We start from the raw sequence: 22822 nt of genomic DNA on the forward strand, positions 1-22822 counted from the left end.
CAGCGTGCTCTGGATGCTCCCACACCCCAAGCCGCCTGCATCCCAGCCTTTCTTCCTCCCTTCTTCTCCAGTCCAGTCCTTCCCAGCAACTCTTTAGGGAAGATCCCTCACCTACTAACTCTGTAATCAGTAACAAATCAGGAGCAGCCAGACCCTGTCTCCATGTGGGCTCAGCCCTCAATGGGACATCTCCATCCCATTGCCCTCCCACCCTTGTGGAGGAGGGGGAGAAAGATCCTAAGAGCCAGAGTTTGGGAAGGACTGCTGATGTTAAACAGTGTCATCTGAACAGGACAAGCATTGCATGTGTGAGCTCTCTGAGGACGTTGTCACCTGCAGGAGAGCTGTATGAAATCACCATCCCAGCATTAACAGTGAAATATGAAAACGCTCATAAGATGCCACTCCTAAATGAGGAGCTACCGACAACCAATGGCTACTGAAAAAAGAGGGCGTCAGTTTTCTTCACAGGTGTGGCTCCTGGTAGGTCAACCACACTTCAGTGGACGGCCCTATGCCCAGGTACATACCAGCAGCATTAATTAGACTCAATGGGTTTAAAAAAAAAAAAAAGACATGAAGTTGGAAGAGGAGTACTGGGCATGGGTCTTGGAGCAGTTGAAAGAGTGGACTGTGTATATATATATGATTAAAAATAGATATGGAATTCTCAAAAAATAAAAATATATTTATAATCTTTTTTTTTTTATCTAACCACTGAGCAGCACTTCAAGGCAGGGAGTGAAAGCAGAGAAATATTTCATGGCAACACAGGAGGCAGTCACCGAAGACAGCTGCCAGGGCCTGAGCCCAGCAGGGCCTTGACCCAGGACAGAAGCAGCTGGCCAGAAGCCCAAACCCAAGCAAGCAGGAACAGCCAGGGCAGGGTGACCACTGTGGGTCCCTGGATGGCTGAACCCCATGCCTTCCTCACTTATCCCTGGCACCCACCATGCCAACACCCTGGGCATAAACACCTCTTCAGGCATGTGAGAAGCTGCACCAGGCTTGCCTGCTGAAATGTGAGCGGCAGCTGAGGACGCAGCCACAGGCTCCTGGAGCACCAAGGACGGCTGTGCCGGGGATTTCCTCAGTGGAAATGCACTGAATAGAAAACAAATTCTCTCACAGTGACTTCTAGAAGCCTGAGGGCTTGATCTGCTCCTAGTCACCATCAAATGGGGGAACAGAAAACCGGCATATGTATGTGGCTTTGTATATAGATTTGTGTGTATATGTGAGTGCAAGTACATGTGTTCATGTTTCAAAGCCAGAGGTCAACCTCAGGTGTATATGTGTGTGTGTATGCACGTGTATATTCACACACATACACAGAGAGAAAGTGGTGTGTGTCTGAGTGTATGTGTGTGTACATATGTGAGTAGGTGAGCACACCATGCATGCACAGGTAGAAGCCAGAGGTCCCTGTCAGAGGTCTTAATCAACTGTTCTCCGTCATGTTTGATCGTTTTCTGAGACAGTGTGTCTCACTGAGCCGGAAGCTAACGCGCACTGTTTAGGCTAGAATGACTAGCCAGCCAGCAGGTCCCTGGGCTCTGCCCCTCTCCTCCCCAGTGACCCTATGATCACAGGACTGTGCTGCTCTACCTGGGTACTGAGGATGTGAACTGAAGTCCGCATGCTTGTGCAGCAAACACTTTGCCCACCGAGCCATCTCCCCAACCCTGAAATATGTATGCTTAATTTAACATTTTTAAAGGCCATTGCTTTTTCAGGAAATGAAGACCAGGCATGATACACAGGTGTATTTCAGCTCTATAAGCAATAAACTGTACTTTGTGCGTTTGAGTAGTTCTCTGATATCCAGGTTATAGGTTTTGAAACTAAAAGGAAGCCTCCTACTGTCTAGCCATAATCTACTACAGTTATTTGATTGGCCTTGGGACTATGGAGTTAGCTCCATGAGGAACACTAATTGCTGTGCAAACATGTGGACCTGACAGCTGTAATCCCAGTGTCATGCAGTGTAGATACTTGGAGGATTAGGGCTTGCTAACCAACAGCCTAGCCCCAAGTTCGAGAAGAGAGTTAGAATGTGGAGCAGGACACCAGACGTCCTCCTCCGGTCTCTGCACACATACACATAGGTGTGTGCGCCCACCACGAGCGTGTCTTCCCAAAACTAAAGAAATAAACACACCCACTCACAACTGTGCTGATGCAATCATGCCTGAGAGCAGAGAAGGAAGGAGAGGTGCTGAGCTTCCCCCTTCTGGCACAGGGACCTCTTCCCATCACAGCCAAGCAGACACCACAGCAAGGAGTCAGGACAAACCACACTCCTGCCCCATGCTGAGCCTCCTCCACAGCTCAGGAACTGTCAGACCATAGGGGATTTGTAGGGATCATTCCTGCTGGGAATTTGTCTCCTTGGCCTCTAGTGACTCTTCTGCCCTGTCAAGGATTTAGGCCAAAAAGTACACTCATTTTCCTACTCCTCTGTGGGAGTGAGTTCATTCACCTCATTTTACACCACAGGTTTCCAAGGCCAGAGCAAACAAACTCTGAAAGCTGCTTCTCTATGACAGCCCTAAACAGGGTCAAGACTTCTAAAGATCTGGTGTTCAGCATCTACAAATGGAAATTTGTGTCTTATCTGATGCCTATGGAATTTATGCCAATGTCTAGAACTATCTGCCGAAATAGTCATTTACCAAAGCCTCCACCTCACCTCATATTGCTAAACAGGTAGAGGAATCAGGGTGGGTCTCCCTAAGATTATCTCCACTGCATGATTGGGAGTGAATGGGAAGCACAGGCTGGACTAGACACATTCATTACTATCACTAGCTCTCTTATGGGATAACAGCCAATCTTGCCAAAACTGTCTCTCTCACTGAAAAGAGCAGGAACAGTTCCTGCTAGGCACCCAGGCAGCAATCACCAGCTCTTTCATTCATTAGTAACAATACAACTCCTACGGAGAAAGCTCCATGCTTTTCAAAATCTGATACGGGTTTGACTCTGTGGCTAAGAGGATATTTGTTCAGAAGCAGGTGGAGTGGGGAGAATGAGCACATGTCCTGGCTGAGGAGACTGCTCTGTGGTTGAGTACTTGTAGCGCAAAAGTGAGGCCCTGAATTCAGAATCCTAGGAGACACAATGTACAGCAACCACTGCATTGAGCTGGTCTATACCAGGAGATGGAAATAAGCTCATTCATTCCCCCCCCCACACACACACACTTTCGTGGATGTACACATGTGTTCATTGGTGTGGGCACGTGAAAGGGGATATGTCTGCATGCGGAGGCCCCATGTGGATGTCAGGCATCATCACCCATCACTCTTCCACAGCATGTGTTGAGGCAGGGTCTCTCAAACCCAGAGCTCTCTGATATGCCTAGTCTTGCTATCCAGTTTGCTCTAAGGACCCTGGGTCCTCAGCTGCCTTTCCGGGCTGTCACACCCACCCAGTGTTTTTCACGGGGGGGGGGGGGGGGGGGGGTCGGGTCTGAACTCCAGTCCTCACCCCCGCCCCATGTGGCAAGTACTTCAACCACTGTGCTATCTCCCAAGGTCCTGAGTTCAAGCCCTTTGCTGGAGTCATGACTCTGTCCCCACTCCTCATGTGCAAGTGGCCCCGAGGTGAATGTTTCCCTCCTCTCCCCATCACCTTCCATTCTCCTCGTGCACTGGTCTCTTCTCTCCATCCAGATCCACACTCAGGACTTGGTATGCTCTCTGAGTATGTCATTTTCCCCGTTCAAACTGTACGCTCTCAGAGTACCTTTGTATCTGGTAAGTCATTGGTTCTACATGTAGACATGCTAATGTGAGTGATGTGTGCAGGGGCATCTGCAGATAGGCACAAAGTAGAGAGCAACGGCCAGCCTCAGGCATGGTTCCTCCTCGGTGGCTTTCTACTTTGTTGGGTTTGGTTTTGTTATTTTTAAACTTCTGAATTGATTTTTTGAATTGCAGACAATGTATTTTGACCACATGATATCCCCCTCCTACTCCAATGGGATCCCCTCCTCCCATGTATCTCTCCCACGTATGCATATTAGGGCTACAGGCAACAGCTTTCTGGTTAGATCGAAGGCCATTGTGGTGGTGGTCTGAGTAAGAATGGCCTCCACAGGCGCATCTCTTTGAAGGCTTTGTCTTTGATAAAGACACCATTTTGAAGGATTAGGAGGTATGGCCTTGTTAGAGGAAGTGTGTCACTGGAGGTGGGCTTTGAGGTTTCAAAAGTCTAAGCTAGACCCAGCCTCAACTCTCTCTGCTTACAGATCAGAATGCAGCTTTCAGCTACTTTTCCAGAACACTCCATGGTCCCTGCCATGATGATTATGGACGAAACCTCTGAAACAGTAAGCCAGCCCCCAATTAAATTCTTTCTTTTTTAAGTTGCCTTGGGCATGGTGTCTCTTCACAGTAAGAGAACAGTGATGAAGACAGTCCCGTGAAAGAAGAAAACTCATGCCACGTACTGTAAACAAGGCCAATTCCACATCTCAGAGCTCATAGGCCCTATAAGAGAGGCCATTACTGTATTTTTCTAAAATTACGTAGTGTCAAACTATCCTTTCAATACTTACTCCTATACCCATAGCTTAGAGAGCTCGAGGTCCTCACCAGAGAAGCTTCTTTATACAGTGTATGTGGAAAGCCCGTTCTAGCAGAGGACCTGAGCCCACTACCCAGCCCCCAAGCCATGCATCACCCAACTGCCTCTAACTTTAGCTCCAGGAAGTCTGATGCCCACTTCTGGTTTCCAGAGGTACACACACACACACACACACACACACACACACACACACAGAGAGAGAGAGAGAGAGAGAGAGAGAGAGAGAGAGAGAGAGAGAGAGAGAGCATAACTTCCCTATCATGGTGATCTCTGTGGGGTGCCAGAGGAGGTTCAGCTACAAAGTTATTATATGAAAAGGATCATCTTATCTAGTACTAAGAGATACAGAAACAACAAAGATAAAAGACGCTAAAAGGCCATACCCATGTCAGTTAATTTTCTTATGTGTTAGGAATTAGTTTAAGTCCTTCGTTTATGTAGCTTTTTAAAACTCTTAACAGCTTATAAAAAAACATAAACTTTTTCATATTTTATAGAGGAAGCCCTGCCCAAATTACATTAAGGGTAAATGATGGAAGGATTGGGGATACAGCTTGGTTGATAGTATGCTTGCCAACCATGTGGGAGGCCCTGGGTTCCACCCTCACCACTGCATAAAAACTACGCATGGTGGTACATGCTTGTAATCCCAGCACTAGAGAGATGGAGGAGCGGGGTCAGAAGTTCAAGACCATCCTCCATAACTACAAAGCCAGTTTAGGGCCAGTCAAGGCTACAGGAGATGCTGTTGCAAAAACAAAAAAAAGTTTCTAAGTATATCTAACATTCTTCATACCAGACAGGCCCTAGCAAGAAATTATTTTCCCCCAAATTGCTTTGAATAAAATCTTACAGAACAATACATAAGGTTAGCTTGATATCCAAAATATCAACCAAAATTTCAACTTCTGGCTGACATTCTAGAAATTATTTTTTTGGAGGAAAATTGCAAGGGATATTCCTGGTACATTATAGAAGGCTGTTCTCTATTCAAGGAGCCTGGAGAAAGAACAAACTATAAGGTGGGCTTCTGTCCTATATATTATATTATAAAAGAGCACAAACTTCCAATGTGAGTTTTTATCTTCTGGTTTTAAAGTAGTGGATAAACATGATGGAAATCTTGTTTGTTTTCATCAAGGCTTAGGGGAGGCACACAACTCCTGCTTTGTGTCCAAGTAGAGGAAATTTCTCCATGACTGAAGTAAAGAGACACTAGAAGCTTGAGGATATCCCAGAATGCTTTGTAGCTGAAGAGAGTTGCATCATTGCCTGCTAATTTGGCTTAATTTAAGACTCCTGGCAACCCTTAGCAATCTCTGCTAACGCTTTCATCTAAATTTGAACCCTAGGTCAAGGGAGCGTTCAGAGCCCCAGGAAGCTGTGTCCTGAAAGAACTATCATATCACTTCCTGGGCCACCAGGGCATGGGATGGAGTTTCCTCTCAGACACACACGTGGCTTGAGCCCTTTTGCGTCTTTCCTCAAGTTGCAGTTGGGGAACTGAGCTCAGGAGCTGTCTCTGCTGTGTTTGTTCTGTGCATTAAAGCTGCATCAGCTGCCGTTTTAATTTCCAGTGTTCGCTTTCTCTTTGGCTAAGCAGGATCGTCGGGCATTACTGGGCCTTTCGGAGGAATCCTTACTATTTAAAATTCCTGCTGCTGGGATTAAAGAGATAATGCCTGAGGGAGCCCTCTGTAAACTGTAAAGTCCTAATCAAATGGATGATGCCTTTATGATAGTCGCCATCAGAGCTGTTACCCAGCTTTACTGGTGACTTCAAAACCATTTGGAACCCCTCCCTGCTTCCTGCCCACCCAAGGGGTCCACACTGGTGCGGAGTTTGGGGAATCCCTTCCAGGAAGTTTTGTTTGATACAAGTAAATGAATGAGTCAAAAATATCACAAGGGTTTCCAAAGCAACATGCAGACAGGGAAAAATAAAATAAAGGCTAAGTCTGATGGTTGAGATAATGAAAATATTCTGCCAAAAATAGTGGGGAGCTGGAGAGAAGTGAGGAAGGAAGCATTCTTCCCAAGATAGTTTCAGTCAGAAGGAAATCCCCCTGCGCACACACTTTGGGGAGGAGGAGTACAATGGGGCAGGGATTTATATCAGTCCAGAAAACCTGTTTTGACTCCTGATACCCTGAACAAGAAGAGGGGCTTCCTTTCTTTTCTAAGGACACTTCCTAGGGGTAGGAATGTCCAACTCAGTGTCTTAAGAGGAAGGAGTGACAGGGTGGGAAAGAGTGTGGTCAAAAAGGTGGTAATAGGACCAAAGTACTGCCTTGGAAGGCTGAGGACCAGAGGAATCCTCAGCATCCTTACAAAACTCCAGGCATCCTGTAAGCCTGGTGACAGGGAAATGCGAGGCTGGGACAGGCCGGCTGAGCACCAACAGCAAGGCTGTCCTCTGACCTCTACGACATTTGTGCATCCATGTGTTCTCCTGCACACACAGACACTTTAAAAAGGAAGAAAAGAAGAGGTTATCGCTTTGAAACATACTTCTACAAAGTGATTTGGCAAACATTTACAAGAATAGTTCCAGATACTACTGTAAGGGAGATCTCTTGGAAACAGGTTTAGGAGGCGGAGAACCAAAATGTAAAGGCACTAGCAACAGGCCTTGTTTATTTAAGCCCAATTGGCAAAAGCCACAGGGATGAAAGAAATGCCAGGTGGTCACCTGGGTTTAATGAGGATATCCCAGCAGTCCCTTTCCTCTAAGGACTGGGGTAGGGGTGGGCTAGAGGAGGATCTGCCTCCCAGGCAGTATGTAAGTCAGCTTCACTCCAAAATAATATTGAATTTCTGCCCACCAATCAGAACTAAGAGGCTTCGGAGGCATAGGCAGTTGCTGGTAGCAACAGGGCACACACTCTGATTCAGCTGGGGCGGAGCCTGCACTGAGGTGGGGCACCTGAGGGAGCCTGACATACCAGGTGAGGGACCTGATGCATCAGAATAAGAGAACAGGAAACAGTGCTGTCTGGAGTCCCTCACGGGCTGCTGGGGCCAGGCTCTTGATGGTGGTCCAGGTGGCTGACCTAAAAGTCCTCTTGTGCCCCAGGACACTGACTTTCCAGGAGAGGAAACTATCAATGCAATATCTTAGAAGGAAGAAGGGGCGGAGCCAGAAAGATTATTGACTGAAGGGGCGCGGTGATGCCCAGTGCCCACATCAGCTGCCTCCCCTGCCCCAAATGTTTTACTATCCGATTACTATAGTGGAGACCAAGCAACAGACAGAGGTATGAGACCCTGGGATGCTTGGGGAGGCCATGTTACTCAAGACCCACATCCTCCTCGCCACTTACCATTAAGAAAAGTCCACCAAGCATGCGAGCCTGCGTGCACAGGGAACACTGAGCACGTGTGCCTGTTTCCATGAGCGCTTCCATCCGGCACAAAGCAAGGTCCCACAGGTGGAAAGCAGAGTGCACGCTGCCTGGCTTGGGTAGCTTAGGAATGGATGCTGAATGCTAAATCCTTGTACATCCTGCCTTGATTGTCCTGGAGCTGACTTTCTGAGCAGAAAGGTTCTTCAACCTAATGCCACCTCCCAGAAATCCTACCCCACCCCCTTTGGGATTCTATAAGCAATTTGTGGAGGGTGACAGTGTCATCAGCGACAGGGGGACAGAGGTGGACCAAGAAGAAACAGAATGCTTAAAAGCAACCACATCAGTAGGCACTAGGGGATACCCAGGGGATGGAGAATAGGAAACAGCTCTGGGGACACGCCTGGGGGTGGAGGGGTGCAGGGAGCTGGCGTCCTCTTACCTGGCCTGCGGGGGAGCATTTTGCAGAGGGTTCAGTTCGCGGTGGGGGCTGCCCGCCTTGGGGGGACAGACCCTGCGGTGCCGTCACTTGGGGAGAAGCAAGGCGCTGGCCTGGAAGCCCACAGTTGACAAACTTGCCATGTCAAGCCTGTCGGCGCGCGCGCGTGCTCCGCAGCCCGGGCACCTAGGCTTTTGTTGTGTCGCACGCCTCCCGTCCCCAGCTCGCGCCTGCCTCCCGGTGTCCCAGCGCAATCTGGGCCACAGGACCTTTCTCTCCTGCTCCGCCTGGGGACAGCACTGCCACTTCCCTGGGAATCTCGCGCTAAAGAGATGCCCCCCACCCCCACCCCCACCCCCCAGCCCGTGGTATGGCAAGCAGCAGCAGCAGCAGCAGCAGCAGCAGCAGCAGCAGCAGCAGGCGCTGCGCACTCCTATGGGTCCGCTCTGGCCCTTGGGTTCCCACCCCCACCCTCTCCCTCCCTGCCCCGCCCCCCACTCAGAAGCTGCTCAGAATCCACCCTGTCAAATCCAGCCCATCTGGTGCTGTCACAATCAGTTTCAACCCAATGGTTCCACCAATCTCTGCCTGGAGTTAGAGTTGGGGACCCTCCTTGGGAGGGAGAAAGAATCGGGATGCAGTGCGAAGGGGAGATGGGAGCTCTAAACGCCCAGAGAGGGGGCTTGAAGCTTTGACTGTCTGCCCCAAAGCAAGGAACTGAAAGGAGAAGTGGGTATCTAGAAGGGGAAACCCTGAATTAACTTCCCAGTTTCCAGTAAAAAGAAGGTGGGGGAGGAATCCATTCCATCAGCCCCTCGATCCCTCTGCACCACCACTCCTAGCCCTGTCTGGGTGGAACAAATTTTTGCTAATCAGCTAAACAAACAGGTCCCTTAATCTTATCATGGAGCTGACCCAGAGGCTGGCACAGCTAGCCAAAGTATTGTTAACTGGCAGGTAAGAGCTGGACCCAACAACCACGTGTCTGGAGTTAGAAGTCAGTCGCTGCCCCCAAGTCCTTTTGGAAGCAGAGCATATATCAGAGGCAGGGCTGGGTGTAAACAGCAAAGGTACCCACTGTTCACCTTTTGCAGGAGCGAAAGAGAAATTCACTTGGGGCAGGAAAACGTTGGACTCAGTTGAGACTCATTTTGTCTTAAAAGAATTCTCATAAATTTCCATTTTTCTCATGAAAATGATACTTTCCAGGAAATGTTGTTTTATTAGCAAATAACGACTTCTAAGATGAGGATTTCACAAACCTAATAGTTTCTTCTTTTGGAGAAATGAGGTATTCTTTCCAATAATATCCTCTGAATTATTTCAATATAATTCTCTAGTATAAGCACATAAATTTGTGCTGGCTGATAGACACATGGATTACCTCAAGAGTTATTTTTTTCCTTTTAAGTCTAATAAAAAATAATAGTATTCCCAGAGACACATAAAAAGTCATGAAGCATAAAAGAATATAAGCAGAGGGATTATACCTCATTTTGTATATTTATTTCAAGTTCTGGGAAACATTCAATTACCTGGAATGACAAAGTTTGTCGGAGAAATCACTTGATGGGTAAAGAAATCACCAGTGGAAAAGTTGAAAAGAAAGAAAAATTAAGCCATTTATTTGTAGAAGTACAATTGCTAGGAACAAATAAATATACTTCACTGTGAAAACTGAATAGAGTTTTAAATTAATGTCCAGGTCATTCTCTTGCTTGACACTGGACTGGAAAAATACGTTCAAGACACATTAAGCAGCCACCCACTTATCTGGGCAGAGGCTATGCCTTCTGCTCTTTTTATTGTAGCTCAGTGGCACTTATCACAGTGCCATGAAACTGGGACTACCGAAGGCTTCCTGTTGTGATTTCCAGGTCAGTATTCCAACATCATTCCAGAGCTAAGTGGACTTTCCGTGTGACCCTCTGAAACAGTGGATACTTTAAGGGGTAGGCAAAGACTGGTTCCATATTAAGAAAGTTTTCCTAATAGTCTCTCTTTTGAATCTTTGTGCATGTGTTTGTACACGTATGATATACATGTGTGTATGCATGTGAGAGTACTGGAGCATATGCCATGAAGTGTGTATGGAGGTCAGAGGGCAACCTCCAGTATCATATCGATTCTTGCCTTCCATTTTGTTTGAGACAGGGTCTCTGCCCTTCACTACTGTGCATACCAGGCCAGCTGGCCCATGAGCTTTCAGGGCTTCCCCTGTCTCTGCCTCCCATCTTGCTGGGATTACAGATATGCACCTGGATTACACCTGTGCATGAGAGCACATGTGCACACACCCACAGGCGCACACACACTCTGATCTTGTGTAGCTTACATTCTGGAGAGGAGGGTCTTCACAAGTAAATAACCAAGATGCTTAGTTTCTGCTCAGAGGTAAGGAGAACCACAGAGACGGAAAAGTAGGGTGAACAGCACACTTGCAGAGTGAGCCGCAGAGGCTGCACTAACGCTGAGCTGTGGGTGATGGGGGAAGTCTTCACCTGTGCTGATGGCTAACTGGGAACAGCTTAGGAGCATCACTACGCTGTGCCCTCAGTGAAATTACTGATCCAAATCAACACATGCAAAAGCCATTAAGTAAAACACTGACGGGTACAGTGTTCCAATCCCACCACCATCAGCACCTCATTATTTTTGTATATTGCAAGGGAATTGGTTACACTAGACAAGGAAGGAACCTTACCTGCTGTGTAAGATGGATATAAGAAGTACATAGCAAAACCTATTCTAATTTTGAGGGGAGAACCATGTTTAAGAGTCAGCAAGATGAGTCACTGGGTGAAGGCACTTGCTACCAAAACTGAGGACCTGAGTGTGATCTCTGAGACCTGTGACAGAAGAAGAGAACTGACTCCTGGGAGCTGGCCTCTGACCTACAGATGGGCCTTGCCAAACATCCATGCACATATATACATACAGAAGAGGAGGGAGGGAGGGAGTGAGTGAGTGAGGGAGGGAGGCCAGGCAAAACAACATTTAATTTCTCTAAGCAGGGCTTCTGCACTCCTTTTTTCCTACAGAGAAGGGAGCACATGGAGAAGCAGAGGAAAGACAACAGACACAAAGCAGAGGCATGAACAGGACTCAGAATATCCAAGCACTTGTCAACTCAGTGTCTGTAGGGGAAACAGGCAGATGCATCTAAGTAGATGGAGGGATGTGCTGTAACCAAGTGCAACTAAAGGGAGCGGGACTTCCTGAAAAACAGACCGCTATGAAATACATTTTGGGAGGAATTAGCAGTTCTAAATAAGGCTAGGGCTGTATGACATGAAGAAGTTTTTATTTTACTAAAGAATAAAAATATTATGATTATCAATTAAATGGCCCTTATCTTCCAAGGACATATGTAACTGTGTCTACTACTCGTTTTGGAAAATGTATGTCAATAAAAAATGTTAACTTGGAGAATGTTTTCTCTTGAAAATTTTGATAGGATGTGATAAATCTATACATCAGACATGGCATGGTATTCAACCCATGTGTACAGATACACCAATGGAATCATGTAATTCACAACAATGTATTTATGAATAAACGTTAAACATTTGTTGATTTTAAGTCATGGGAAGAACAACATCCTATTACTCTGGTCGTCCAATTATTCTGTACACTTGAGAATTTTCTCAATAAAACCTGAGAAAAAATCCACTAGTAAAAAAGAATCAATAACTACTTATAAGGGAGTTAAAACAATTTAAACAATCTGTCTTAAAATACTAATTTTTAGGTGGAACTACAGTTGATACTGAGGAAAATTAATAATTTTGATGTATATTCTGTGCCTATGCATGCTTAAAGCTCATGGCAAATTTCTAAAGAGAACACTTTAACACGGAAAAAAGAAAAAAGGGAGCCTAATAAAGAAGAACACAAGGCACTGATTCAGGATCGATCAAACACATCTAGTTAAATAAATTTTACTAAGTGAAATCAATATGCAAGGAATAGAAGAAGACTACAAAATTAAAGCTATAATGGAGTTTTTAAAATATTAAAACAATTTCCCAAGGAACAACCTTATGACAATAAATCTAAAAACAGGTGCTGAGCATTATCCTAAGATGACAATGCAATGAGACCCATTTTGTGAGCACAGAATCTTCAAGAATTAAATAGACTGAGTTACTGATGTAAGAGCACAGCCCCTGGGTAAGCATGTTCTTCCTGCCCCTGAATGAAATGTTCTCAAATTATTTATGGAGAGTAACTGTATGGGCTGGAGAAAGTAACTGTATGGGCTGGCCCTTAAAATAGCTCTAGACCCAGGCACCCCTAGCCTACCTAAGAAGGCCACTTCCAAGGTTTCTCACCTGTTCCTAAGCATGGGAAAGAAGGAAAACATTCTACTTACTTTAGCGTGTATTTTTATTTAATGTGCACAAGCATTTGTCTGCACTTGTGTATGTATACCACATGCATGTCTAGTACCGGAGGAGGCCAGAAGAGGGCATAGATCTCCAGGAACTGAAGTCACAGACAGTTAGGAGCCACTCTGTGGGTGCTGAGGATCAAATCTGCATCCTCAGCAAGGGCAGCCAGCGACCTCAGCCACGGGAGCCATTTCCCCAGCTCCTGCACTTACTTCTTTTATTAATCAAGTCTAAGTCACAATTGGACCCAACATTTTGGAACGACAATTACAGATTGGTATCCATGTGAAACTAAGAACAGAACGGAGTAGCTGCATGTCAACCACACGGCCGTCAAGTGGGCTTCAACCCAGGAGCACACGTTCTGTTCCCGTTAATCAAGCCATTGGGAAAACAGGCCATGGTGATTAAGTCAAATGACAAAGCCAGTTGTTCTCTCATAGACATATGAAATATTGAAGAAAATTTAACATGCAAATGAAAATGCAAGAAGATAGGAGTTGGTATATATATATATATATGATATATATATATATCATATATATATACATAATATATGTGTGTGTGGTTCTACTTCTCTCAACCTTAGTTTTTGAGTCAGGTCTCTCACATACACTTGTACAACCCACACACACACACATACACAGAAATAAAGAAAATAAAAAGAATAAGCATCTTCATGGACAACCTAGTGAAAAGTGGTTCTTGGGACTGGAGAGAAGTCAGTGAGGCTAAGACCGATTGCTGCTCTTCCAGAGGACCTGAGTTCAGTTCCCAGCACCCACATCAGATGGCTCACAAGCATCTGTCACTCCAGCTTGAGGGGATCCAACGCCCTCTTCTGCTTCCCATGAAAACTGCATTCACATGCCTGCATGCACAGAGACATGCATGCATATACATAATTAAAAATAAGATATCTTTTTTAAAAGTTATTCCTTTTTTCTCAAGACACATTAGAAACAAAGATGCGCATGAAGCCACTAGCTGAATTCTGCCATCCTTTGGCTGCTCAAGAAACACTCTAACAAGTGGCTACTTACAGAGCCACTTACCAAACCAAGAAAGTCATTCAAAACATCAACAAAACTCAGAAACAGGAACCAAGATATCAAGCTATAGTTATCCCTGAAAAAAAAAAATCCTCTTAACAAACAGGATAAGAAGGTCAAGCTAGATGGCTCGGTATGTAAAGGAGCTTGCTGGCAAGCATGATGACCTGAGTTCAATCCCCAGGGCCCACATTGCAAAAGAGAATCCCACAAGTTTTCCTCTGACATCCACACATGGGCCATGCCATGTGGGTACTCAAACACATACATGTAAAATAAATAAATATACAAATGCAAAAAAAAGGTAAGAAGCAAATCTTCATAGGTCACTGTAAACCTCTAAAATCAAATCAGAAAATTACGTCTAGACTCAAATGTTGTGTACATGGTGTTTCCACTCAAGCTGTTGCTTAGGCACTAATATTCAGACAGAATAAGCTCACCTTTGCTTTCCAGGAATTCTCTTCTATTCTGATTTTGCAGTTCATCTATAAATATCAGATGGCAAAGGGCCACCCACTTGGCAATCTTTGCTGGGCAGCTTCTCTTTGGTCCTAACCACGGGGACACTGAGCAAGCATCTGCAGATGCAGTGGAAGAGAGCCCCCTCCCACAGCAAGCGTCTGCAGATGCAGTGGAAGAGAGCCCCCTCCCACAGCAAGCGCCAAGTGGATTATTAACGTGGGGATCCCCCACCTGGCTGTCTAATGTGCCACTTGGTGATTATTGCCATCTTTGTTTCATCATGGCTAGTCTTTCCCAGGAAATGCGATTTGTGGGTAACTAAGAGTCTGTAGCTGTGACTCAGGCCTTCCGCCTTCAGCACAGCTGAGAGCAGGATTCCATTCAGCTCCCCACAGGCTGCAGCCTCAGCTGGGCAGACCACTGGCTTAGAATTTTATTGTTTAGAAGAAAATTAGAAATACGATGCAATTAATTAGTTTTCCTCCCAGGCCTTATCGTCCTCACGGAGTTTGGTAACATTCTTAATTCTTCTAAATTATTTTTATATGTGTGAGTGTTTTACCTGAACATATATATCTGTATGTATGGGTACCATGCACATGCCTGGTGCACAAGGAGTCAGAAGAGGACCCCCCCCAATAACTTGAGTTATGGATGGTTGTGAGCCACCACCTGGGGTGCTGAGAACAAAACCTGGGTCCTCAGCAAGATAACAAGTGCTCTTAACTGTAACCACTGAGCAAACTCTCCAGCGCTGTTACTAATTCTTAAATATAATGTCTGTTTATTGATATTGTTTTGGTCATCATTTGTGTGTGCGTGCATGCATGTGTGTGCATGTGTGTGTGCGTGTCTCTGTGTGTGCATGTGTGTGTGTGTGTGCGCGCGCGCGTGCACATGTGTGTGTTTACATGGTGGAGGGGATAGATGTGCATCTATGTGGGGCCGGAGGTTAATGTCCAGTGTTTTCTTTACCTTACTTTGGGGATAGGTCTCTCACTGAACTGCAGCTCACCAAGGAGGTTAGCCCCATGGATCTGCCTCACAGTGCTGAGATTAAAGCCACCAGTTTGGCTTGCATGTGTGGATTTTGGAAGGATCACACTCAGGTCCTCATGCTTGTGCAGACAAGCACTTTACTAACATATGCCAAGTCCAACTGTCATTTATCAATCAAATAGTACGTCAAGTATTATGTCAGGTTATTAAATCAGAAGCTTACAATCCCTAAGCAAAACATTTTCATGACCTCAGTTTTCAATAACATTATGATCATCCTTAGCTTTGTCAACTTGATGAGCCTAGAATCACATCATGTGCAACTGTCTTTTTTTGCTTGTTTGTTTTATTTTTTATTTTATTTTATTTTTTTTTGGTTTTTTGAGACAGGGTTTCTCTGTGTAGCTTTGCACCTTTCCTGGAACTCAGAGATCTGCCTGGCTCTGCCTCCCGAGTGCTGGGATTAAAGGTGTGTGCCACCACCACCCAGCCCTTTTTTTCAACATTTTTTTGGGGGGAGCAAATGTCTTTATCAGGTTTGTTTGTATGTATGTCTAGGGGAGTTTGCCTTAATTGTTATTTGAAGTAGGAGCGTCCAGCCCACTGTGGGCGGCACCATTCCCTCGTCAGGTGGACCTCAGCTATATAAGAAAGCTAGCTAAGCAGGAGCCTCTGGAAGAACCAGCAAGCAGTGTTTGTGCCTCAAGTTCTCTCCCCACTCCCCTCAGTGACAGACTGTGAACTGGAAGTGTAAGCCAAATTAACCCTCCCTTGCCCTAAGTTGCTCTCAGTCAGAGTGTTTCATATACAATAGAAAGGAAAGGAGAAGAAAAACCTTCTGGACTTTATGCTGCTCACATTCAGATCCCTTCAGATGATTTCCTGAAATTTATATGTATATAAGCACATGGAATATATATATTTAAACACACACACATTTTCCCATCTCTATAAACAGGAATAACCTTAGCGTAGAGAACAAGAAAACTCCCCCCATGCATCCTCATGCTTTTATTTTTACCCAAATCCATCAAAATTAGGACTCAGATTAGTATCCACACCTTGTCTTAAATGGCCACCAATTTAGGGTGGTGGGATATACTTATTAAACTTGTACTTATGGAGTTTAGGAGTCATACCTCTACCCTAGCATGGGTGGAACATTTGGAGTCTTCCAACGGCCTGTAGAATACATACAGCCTTATGAAAATAACAAATGTGGACCTGTTTTCACTCTCTGAAAGAGTGTCACACAGATCTTATTCCTCTTGTCATTTTTACCCAACAACAAAGGTTTAGAACTTTAATTTTTTAACTTGATTCTGGGAAAGAATATGATATGCAGAGGTAACCATCCAATTTCTTATTGGATTTAAGACCTGATCCACAGGACAGAACCAGCCTGGTTCTGTAAACTGATAGCTGGGTGGATCATAGGCCTTAGAGGAAAAAAAGTGTCTATTATTTTCCTAAATGGATATAATATTAGACCACCTTCTAAATCCTTATCATTACACCCATGGATTAGTACTACCCTCCACATTCAAGACTCATAACTATTCAAAGTATAGAAAATAAGTAACAATGATGTGTTCAACCCTAAATAAAACATCTGAAACACACACACACACACACACACACACACACACACACACACACACACACATACACACACACACACACACACACACACACACACACACACACACACACGGAATATCATGGAAAAGGGAGAGGAGTGGAAAGATGGTAAGAGCCAGATGTTAGGTAGGACTGCTGTGAACACTTTCCTGGATGTGGCAGGGCCACCGCACATGTAAACTCACAACAGATCCGGTCACATATCTGCACAAGACTTGTACAAGATCAAGTCAGTCAACGTTCCAGCATGGATCCAAGAGCAGAAGATGAGCTATGGGTGACTGATGGCTACTGTGGAGGCAGAGCCAGTTTCCTTCAGGGGTGTGGTCTCTGATAGACTGCCCATGATCTGGTCAATAGCCTTATACCCATGCACCCAGTGGCAGCCCATATTTGACTGAGTGGGTAAAACAAAGCGGACATGAAGTTGGGAGGAAGACAGGGTGGGGGATCTGGGAGGGGTTGGAGGGGAGATGCGGGCTGTAGATATGATAAAATACATTGTTCACATGTTCCAACTTATCTAAGAATAAATATGGAGGGCAAAAGGACTCTAGAAACTATCTTCTAGATGGATTCCCATTTGCTTTACATGGGGAGACAATGGAGCTGTGTAGACGACTCAGTTAATGAAGTGCTTGCCACTCAAGCAGGAAGACTAGGGTCTGACTGCAAGAGATTATATAAAAAGCTGGACAGAGCTGGGGAGACAAAGAAAGAGGGACCAGGAGGCCCCTGGATAGCCAGTCTCAATTATTCAGTAAGCGCAAGGCCAATAAGAGACCCTATCTCAAAAAAAAAAAAATGCCTAAGGAACACCTTAAATAGTCTTTCAGCTTCCCCATGAATGTGCACATGCCCACAAAGTTGGAAATAGGCTCACCTAATAAAAAGCAGGGCCAACAGAAGTGCATTTGGATGGAACTGAGTATTGCCATAGGTTTCCCTGGACCAGGCAAACAGTTCTGCCCTAGAGCCTGGCAGGGCAGCTGAAAGATGTCTTAGACACAAGGGTCAGATGCACGATGTTCCTTCTTCTCTAGTTCAGATTTGGTACTTAGAGCTTGTGGACTAACACGAGAAGGGCCAGTTGTGCTTGGTCGTTTCTTACTATCTTACTCTAGATCCAAGACTGGCACTTAGAGGTCAAATGTTACCTGTCCAAGGGGCTAGGGAGATGGCTCAGTGGTTGAAAGCACTTGCTGCTCCTGCAGTGGACCAGGGTTCTCTCCCCAGCACTTACATCAGAGGACCCAGCACCCTCTTCTGGCCTCCTCTGGCATCTGTGTGCACACTGTGCACGTACACATTTAATAGCTACATCATTTAATGAAGAAAAAAAAGACCAAACAAACAACATTTAGCCTGTCTTTGTAATAATGATTTATTCGTTTAATTGATTTATTACACCTGCTTTCTTACAGATTATCCGTGGCTGCTTTTAGGGTAGGGTACGATTGCCAAGCTGGCAGTCATGACAAGTCATCACATGGGTACAGCTCGTAAGCTCCACAGCATATTTGCTATGTGGAGCCCACCAGAAAAGATTTGCTAGCCACCACTCTAAAAACTATTGCCCTTATATAAGCTATTATAAATATCACCAAATGCGTACTTCTGAAACCCTATTGCAATTGGAGCTTCCCTAATCCCGATATCTAGAATTCTCTATAGTCTGAAACTTCCTGAATGCCAGTTGGTGGTGGGGATACCAAAGTGTGAAGTTCTGAACTTGACTTCACTTAGTGAGTCAGTCAAAACACAGGTGCTGTAGAGGTATAGGATGAGGGCTGGGGAAATAGCTGGTTGGTGAAGCGCCTTCTGGGCAAGCGGAAGGGTCTGAATCATAGCCCCAGAACCTATGTAGAATGCCATATGAGGGGGCACAGGCTTGAAATCCCAGTACAGAGAAGGCAGAGACCAGAGGACCCCAGAAGCTTGGTGCCAACTGGCCAGTGAGAGACTGTCTCAAAAAAAAAAACATTGGCAAGCACCTGAGAAATGACACATAAGGTTGTCCTCTGACCTCCATATATCCAAGTACACACATGAATGTGCACACCGAGGCACCCAGGAACATGCATGCACACACAAAGGTATTAAAAGTGTGCCCAGGCAATGCCTATAAGCCGTATTTGAAACAGACATGAACTTTGTGTCTACACTCAGACCCTATCCCCAAGGGATCTTATTTTATAGACATTAATGTTCCAAAATCTGAAAGAGTTACACAACCAAAGCACTTGTGATGCCAGTCATTTGAGCGAAGGGATACTCCATCTGTAAGGACTGTAGTTTCAGTCTCTCTGACAGAACTCAGTAGTAAAGGCATGCTATGGAGTCCAACAGGCCCTGGGTTTCTCACCCGATGTCCTGAATCACACACAACTACTCCTGTCAGAGACACTCCACATTTAATAGTAGGAATGGGCACAATTTTAGCTGATTAACTTTAAAAATTAAACCTAAATTAGTTCTTGATGGCCAGCTATAACTACACCAAGATTATTTCCAGATAATTAAAAGAGCGTGTTCATTGCCCCCTGTGTAAGCTATTATAAATATCAGCAAATGAATACCCCAAACACACTATTGCAAAGATTCATTGCACACAGTCCATCCACAACTTGAAGCCTTCGGGGACAGCACTGCCCAGGGACAGGACTGATAGCTGCTGTCACTTTTTTAACATCATAGGTATTTATATACTCTTACATTGTCTGCTGGGAATGCAAGATTGTATTTTCTCAAAATGCAAATGTGAATTTTCTGAATCTGCTTTATGAATTATGAATCTAACCACAAGCAAATGTCCAGAACCTTAAAATCACAGAATTACTCTCTGAACGGTGACAGTGAATCTTCACAATGTCAGGAGTGTGCTTCCTGAGGCTGGGGAGGTGGGCCCAACTCTCAGCATCCACGGAAACATTGGCTGGGTGTGACAGCTCGCCTGTAATTCTGGTGCTGGGAAGACACAAAGGATCCCCGGAGCAAGCTGGTTAGCGAGACCAGCCACATGGGTGACCTCTGGAGTCAACTGAGAGGAGCTGCCTCAGTGGGCTATGGGGAAAGACTTGTGTTGTCAGCGTTAAGACACCACACAAGTGCACACACATGCACCCATGCACCCACACACATGGGGAAATGCACAGACACGTGCACACACACTGCACTCACAGAAAATAAAAGAGGATACTTCTCAGAATTTCCTATGAGAAGAATAAAATTCTTACAGTCGCCCTCAGGAGATACTGAAAGAAGATAAGGCAAAGAATGCTTTGCTGAATCCTGTGGGATGCCTTAGCCTTTCTGAGGAGTGGATGGGGGTAGAAAGGAGGTGGGGGGAGGGAACGGGAGGAGAGGAGGGAGGGGAAACTGGTTGGTATGCAAAATAAAATTTAAAAATTTAATTTAAAAAAAAAGTATGGCAAAGAACTAAGCCTGCAAGACACCAGAGAACCTCACTATAATGTGAAATAAATAAGTGAATTCTAGGTATCCAGAGAATTTGTTCTGTCTGTATGCTGGGTCAGCCTAATGGCAAGAAAGGCTAGATTTCACTATGATGACTAACAATCTCCTGCTTGGAAAATCCTAAACCAAAGGCTCATTTCTCCTTCACATTGCATGTTGTCTGAAATGCCTGCCCATAGTGAATGTTCTATGACTCAGAGAAATGAACATCTTAAGAACTGCTGGTTGTGAGGCTGCAGACAGGGCTCAGTTGGTAAAACACTTGCCCTAAAAGCATGAAGTCCCAAGTCTGATCCCCCTGTACTGCACAGAAAGAGCTAGATGCAACCGCATGTACCCGGGAAGGCAAGACAGGAGGGCACTGGGCCCTGCTGATCAGACAGTCTAGTCAAATTGGTGAGTTTCAGGTTCAGTGAGAGACGATATCTAAAAAACTAAAGTGGAGATTAACTGAGAAAGACACTTGATATTGACCCGTCCACAGACACTGTGTTGGTTTGAATAAGAATGTCCACCCCCTACATAGGCTCATATGTTTGAATAATTGATGGATGGCAGTTGGTGGAACTGTTTGAGAAGAATTAGGAGGTGTGACCTTATTGCAGAAGATATGTCATTGAGGGTAGCTTTGACAGTTCAAAAGGCCACACCATTCCTAGTTAGCTCTCTCTCTGTCTCTGTGTCCTCTGCTTGTAGATCAGATACAGGCTCTCAGATACTGCTCCAGCACCATGCCTGCCTGCTTGCCCCCATGCTCTCCACCATGATGTGTATAGACTCACCCTCTGAAACAGTAAACCCTCAATAAACTGTTCCTTCTATTAGCTGCCTAGGTCATGGTGTCTTATCACAACAATAGAAAAGTAACTAAGACAGATACACAACACAACCAGAAAGGAGCTCTGGATGCTCACACATGCAACATGGTGGGGAGGAATGAAGAGGAGGATGTCATGAAAAACAGGATCAGGTGATACCATGTGCAGTCATGAACATGGGTAAGAGTGATCAGCTAGAGGATGGAGAAGAGATTTTTCTTTAAAAAAATAATAAAATAGGTTTTCCGTGGAAATTAGCAAATCAACATGGATGTCTCTGAGAATTAGAAACAGATCTTCCACATGACCCAGCCACGATCTCCTGAACACTTCTCCATGGGTCCCTAAAACAACACAACACAGAGATCCACGCACATTGGTGTTTACTGCAGCGCTGTTCACAACAGCCAAGCTACGGAACTAAACTAGGTGTCCAGCAACAAAGGACTAGATAAATAAAGGGTGGTTTATATACACAACAGATTGTTTCCAACTATGAAGAATGAAGTTCTGTCACCTCAGGCAAAGTGAATACAAACAAAAATCAGCATTTTAAGTAAATTAAGCCAGTCTAAGGTAGATAAATATTTCATGTCTTTCTTCTTTGTGTTTCCCACATTTTATATACTCAAATAAATCAGATGTGTGTATATATTAAATAAAAATGGAGGTGAAATTGTCTAAGGAAACAAGGGGCACTCAGGAGAGGGAGGCGAGTGAAAGGTAAGGTTGGGAGGAACAAGACAAGAGGGAATTATGTTCAGTGTGCAACACCTACCTGTATAAAAACTCTAATAGAATGGAAAAGCGCTCTGGGCTGGAGACATATCTCAGTGGCAGAGCACTTGCCTAGCATGCACAATGCCCCAGGTTCTACCCTCATCATAGCAAAATCAAATCAGATTTTTAATTAAACAGAGATTGTTTTCCCCACCCAGCAATAAGAGTGCAGCAGCATACTTTAGCATGGCTCACTCACAGTTTTTTACTTACAAAACTCCCTCTGGTTTCACTAAATTATCAAGCACAATTTTTAACGGCTACTTGACTGTTTATTATTGTAAACTTCCAATGTATGGCCCAGAGTTTACACATCCTCAGATGTCCAAAAATTCAAAGGATCAGAACTTAATTTTCTAATGTGTGCCTTTTCTTTTCTCTCTTCCTGCAGGGTCCAGTGAACAAATGATTTCTCAGTTGTTACAAAGTGGCGGACTCAAGACTGGGCAATGGCCGGTGACAGGGCTTAGTGGGTAAAGGCACTTGCCACCAATCCTCATAACCTGGGGATCCCTGGGGTCCAACAGTGGAAGGAGAAAACCTACCACTATAAGTTGTCAGACCTCCACAAATATACTGTGGCTCTTACACACACACACACACACACACACACACACACCACAAAATAAATAAATGTAATTTGAAAAAGACTAAATTGTCATACTAATTCTAAATGTACACAGAGCTTTCAAAGATTAAAAATAAAGATCAAGGATAGGCACCAAAACTACACAGAGAAACCTTGTCAAAAAAAAAAAAAAAGATTAAGAATAAAATCAAACGTGAGTGAGTCCAGTGCTGTTCCTGTGTCTCTTCT

At 44.8% G+C, this 22822-nt stretch overlaps 1 protein-coding gene across 8 annotated transcripts in view; it reads right to left on the reverse strand.

The window, feature by feature from the left end:
• The window catches only part of Nckap5 (NCK associated protein 5), a 926583-nt gene that overhangs the window by 581423 nt on the left and 322338 nt on the right, over positions 1 to 22822 (reverse strand). Inside the window, exon 1 of one of the 8 annotated variants that reach the window (XM_052736788.1) lies at positions 8383 to 8684. The exons of the other annotated variants lie outside the window; for them this stretch is intronic. The gene's annotated coding sequence lies outside the window, so the exon portion shown is untranslated. Of the gene's footprint in view, positions 1 to 8382; positions 8685 to 22822 lie in introns of those variants that run through there. 8 annotated transcript variants of the gene reach the window in all.

The sequence above is a fragment of the Peromyscus californicus genome, unplaced genomic scaffold (genome assembly GCF_007827085.1).
Source record: "Peromyscus californicus insignis strain IS unplaced genomic scaffold, ASM782708v3 Scaffold_14__1_contigs__length_90479793_seg_2, whole genome shotgun sequence".
In the NCBI taxonomy this organism is placed as follows: Eukaryota; Metazoa; Chordata; class Mammalia; order Rodentia; family Cricetidae; genus Peromyscus; species Peromyscus californicus.